General features: G+C 42.8%; 1 protein-coding gene across 1 annotated transcript in view; it reads right to left on the reverse strand.

Annotated features, from left to right (window-relative positions):
- ALG11 (ALG11, alpha-1,2-mannosyltransferase) overlaps positions 1-4,658 on the reverse strand; it is a 17,526-nt gene that overhangs the window by 5,887 nt on the left and 6,981 nt on the right. The window lies entirely within an intron of this gene.

Here is a 4,658-nt window from a genome sequence, read left to right on the forward strand (position 1 = left end):
TGGAGACAGAGTTTCACTCTTGTTGTCCAGGCTGGAGTGCAATGGCGCGATCTTGGCTCACAACCTCTGCCTCCCGGGTTCAAGTGCTTCTCCTGCCTTAGCCTCCCGAGTAGCTGGAATTACAGACATGTACCACCGCACCTGGCTAATTTTGTATTTTTAGTAGAGACGGGGTTTCTTCATGTTGGTCATACTAAAAATGATGTTTTCTACATTTTTTATTGAATTAGAAGTATAGTCCTTCAAATGAGACTGTGACATCTAGTTCTTTGCCATTTCCTCCACTGAGGGTTTCACACAGAATAGGCATCAACAATAAGTGTTGATTTATGAATGAGATGTTCTAAAGAAATACTAAAAAATTTTGACAGTATTCTTAGTAAAAAATACCATAAACAAGCGTTAAGATTCAACAAACCTGTCTTCAGAGAGGATCACAGTACTAAAGCAATACTCAGGGTTTTTATCTGAAAAATGCAAAAATGCTTTAAGCTAGATCTTGTGCCTATATCACAACTAGATATAATTAGTATGAAAATATCTAAAAGTATATTCTTATGACTTGTAATGCTTTGGTCTCTCTCTGTTTATAATTATTCTTTGAGTCATAAAACATTTATTGGCGGGGTGCAATGGCTCACGCCTGTAATCCCAGCACTTTGGGAGGCCAAGGTGGGTGGATCGCCTGAGGTCGGGAGTTCAAGACCAGCCTGACCAACATGGAGAAACTCTGTCTCTACTAAAAATGCAAAATTAGCCGGGCGTGGTGGCACATGCCTGTAATCCCAGCTACGTGGGGGGCCGAGGCAGGAGAATCCCTTGAACCCAGTAGGTGGAGGTTGTGGTGAGCCAAGATCATGCCATTGCACTCTAGCCTGGGCAACAAGAGTGAAACTCCATCTCAAAAAGAAAAAGAAAACAAAAAACCCATTTATTAGGCATCTAGTATGAGATGCCAGGTTTTGGGGGTATGGAGATGAGAGAGAATCTTTATCTTCAGAAGCTCAGTCCAGTGGAGAAAACAGACATGCAAAACAAATAACTGCAAAACTGTGTGCTATGCATTGATAAAGACACCCACAGGATGCTGTGGAAGCCTAAAGGATGACAATCTAACTGCTCCTCTCTGGCCCCTTCCCAGTCACTCTTTACCCAGCAGCAAGAATGAGCCTTTTAAAATGTAAAAAAAGATTGTGATCTCTGGTAGCCTAAAAATGCCCACAAATTCCATTTGCTTTTTTCCTTCTTTTTTTTAAGACAGGGTCTTGCTCTGTCTGTTGCCCAGGCGGGAGTACAGTGGCATGATCTTGGCATATTATAGCCTCTACCTCTCAGGTTCAAGTGATTTTCATGCCTCAGCCTCCTGAGTAGCTGGGATTACAGGTGTGTGCCACCATGCCCAGCTAATTTTTGTATTTTTTCAGTAGAAATGGGGTTTTGCCATGTTAACCAGGCCGGTCTCAAACTCCTGGCCTCAAGTGATCTGCCAGACTTGGCCTCCGAAGATGTTGGGATTACAGGTGTGAGTCACTGTGCCCGGCCAGGCCACAAATTCTTTGATACTTCTCCCATTGAGAGGTGACATCTAAGTCCCCTCCCCTGGAATAACACTGAGCTCTGTGACTATTTTGACCAACAGAATATGGCAAAAGTGACACTGTACCAGTTTCCCAACATAGACTCTAAGGGACTGGCAGCTCCTAATTCCTGTCTCTTGGAATGCTCATGCTAGGAGAAGACAGCTGTCATGTATGGAGTCCAACCAGCCCGAGACTGCTATGTTGTATGCAAGCCCAACTAAGTCACATGAAGAAGCTCCTCAGTGAGAGAGATGCCCGACAGCCCCCAGCAGTTCCAGTTATCCCAGTCCAAGAACCAGAATGTGAGTGAAAAAGGCTTCAGATGGCTCCAGCCCCAGCTGCCATCTAATTGCAACAGTATGATGGAGACCAAATACAGCAGCCCCTAAACTACATCACAGAACAGTAACCTCAAAACTGGTTTACTGTAGCCCTTAGAATAAAATCTAAACTACTTTCCCTGATCACTCAAGTCCTGTGTGATCTGGAACCTGCCTCTGTCACCTCCCTCCCATGCTCTCCTTTGCCCTCCAGGGTGCAGCCAAACTGGCATTCTTTTCTTTGAATACGCCAAGCTCCAACGAGCCTTAGGGGACTTGCAGTGGTTGTTCTCCCTACTCTGAATTCTCTTTTCTCATTTTCACTCAGTCTTTTCATAAGGCAGGCAGTTTAGCATGTGGTTCAGAACATAGGCTCTAGTGCCCCAGTTTTCTTCTTTGTCAAATAAGCATAATGGTAACAACCACATAAGGTTGTTCTGAGGATCAAGTGAGCTAACACATGTAAAGCACTTCAAACAATACCTGACATACAATCATCACGCCATGAATGCAGCTGTTTTTGTCATTCAGATTTTGGTTAAGTGTTATCAGAGATTTCCCTGATCACTCAATCTAAAGTATCAAGACACTCCTATATTACCCTATTTTAACTTTTTATATAGCACTTCTTCACTATTTGATATTTTTCTTCTTTGATTATCTTGTCTCTTTCAACTAAAATCAAACATCCAGGACAGAAGGAGTTGAACGATCTTGTTCAGTTAATCTCAACCCCTAGAATAGTGCCTGACACGTAGCCAGGTCCCCAGTAAATACTGCTAGGTCGAATGAAAATAACACTGTAGCCGGGCGTGGTGGCTCATGCCTGTGATTCCAGCACTTTGGGAGGCTGAGGAGGGTGGATCACGAGGTCAGGAGATCGAGACCATGCTGGCTAACACGGTGAAACCCCGTCTCTACTAAAAATACAAAAAAAAAAAAATTAGCCAGGCATGGTGGTGTGCGCCTGTAGTCCCAGCTACTCCGGAGGCTGAGGCAGGAGAATGGTATGAACCTGGGAGGCGGAGCTTGCAGTGAGCCGAGATCGCGCCACTGCACTCCAGCCTGGGCGACAGAGCAAGACTCCGTCTCAAAAAAAAAAAAAAAAAAGAAAAGTGCAGTGTAGTATGTGTTGAGTTAGGAAAGACTTGTAGAAATTAACTGGAGAGAAAAAGATTATTTCAGAAGAAAAGAACACTACACAGAAAGGGAATGACTCTATAGAGAGAGCATGATGTGTTTGGGAAGCTGCTCCTTGTTCTGCATGTTGGAGCAGAGTGTGTGTGAAGGAATGGGGAGGGATGAGAAACACGATGTGGCCAGAGCAAGAGAAAAAGTATCTTCCAAGTCATATTAATGATTTGGTTTTTTTATCCTTGTAGATGGGTTAGGAGTAATACAGGCTGCTGGGGACTATGTGTACAGATATCATGAAACTTTACTGTTGCCCTCAAGAGGTAATCTGGTTAGAGAAGAAAAAAGTAGTATCAATGAGAGTAGGAAAAGCCACCATGCCTGGATTTGTCTATTTCTTTATTATAGTAACTAAAATCAAATAAGATAAGGCATGCAGGCACATGAAATAAATATTTTCTTATTGAGGAAGTTTAAAAAGGAATTCATTTTTTACTTTAGGTACTTTAGAAAGATGAGGCCGAGCACAGTGGCTCACTCATGGAGTTGGGAATTAAGATAATTCTTTGTAGTTAGGCAGTTACAGAAGATGGCAGAGCAAATACAGGGGTAGGGGCTGGAAGCTAGGATGGGCCAAGATTACAGAAAAGTACAGCTGAGCGAATTCTGTGTGAAGGCTTTGGCACTGAATGAAGGGTGCGTACCAGGAAGTAGGGTAACCATGAAGAATAAGAGTTTTCCTTGTATGATAAAATAATGGAACCTACTATGCTTTTTCCTTTCTAAAAGGGAATCATAAATATTTTTGGGGCATGGGGGTTGGAGATGAGGAAGCCTCAAATATTAAAAAATGTATAACACCATATTCCTTCTAATATGGTAACTTGAGACTATCCAGCTGGTAACGATATAAAAATTTGAGTCAAATAGATACTTTCATAAAGATTACTCCTGTGTGCCACAACTGCCTGAAAGTATTCAGGCTTAAAGTGCTCTGAGGTACTTGGTATATTTCTGTTTATTACTTATTAAGTCTTCTGTATACACTCCCAAGGAAACTGGTTATTCCCATTAAATTATGCCATAAAGGGGCAGATGTTTTCCCCATCCACTGTCCATTTCTTTCTTTTTTTTTTTTTTTCCTTGAGATGGGTTCTCACTCTGTCACCCAGGCTGGAGTGCAGTGAGTGCACAATCACGGCTCACTGTAGCTTTGACCTCCCAGGCTCAGTCAGTCTTTCCACCTCAGCCTCTGGAGTAGCTGGTGCGCATCACCGTGCCCAGATAATTTTTTGTAGAGACAGGGTTTCACCATGGTGCCCAGGCTGGTCTCAAACTCTTGGGCTCAAGTAATTCACCTGCCATGGCTTCACAAACTACTGGGATTACAGGTGTGAGCCACCATGCCTGGATTTGTCTATTTCTTTATCATAGTAACTAAAATCAAATAAGATAAGGCATGCAGGCACATGAAATAAATATTTTCTTATTGAGGAACAGTTTAAAAAGGAATTCATTTTTTACTTTAGGTACTTTAGAAAGATGAGGCCGAGCACAGTGGCTCACGCCTGTAATCCCAGCACTTTGGGAGGCCAAGGCAGGCGGATCACAAGGTCAGGAGATC

The sequence above is a fragment of the Colobus angolensis genome, unplaced genomic scaffold (assembly GCF_000951035.1).
Source record: "Colobus angolensis palliatus isolate OR3802 unplaced genomic scaffold, Cang.pa_1.0 Scaffold101, whole genome shotgun sequence".
In the NCBI taxonomy this organism is placed as follows: Eukaryota; Metazoa; Chordata; class Mammalia; order Primates; family Cercopithecidae; genus Colobus; species Colobus angolensis.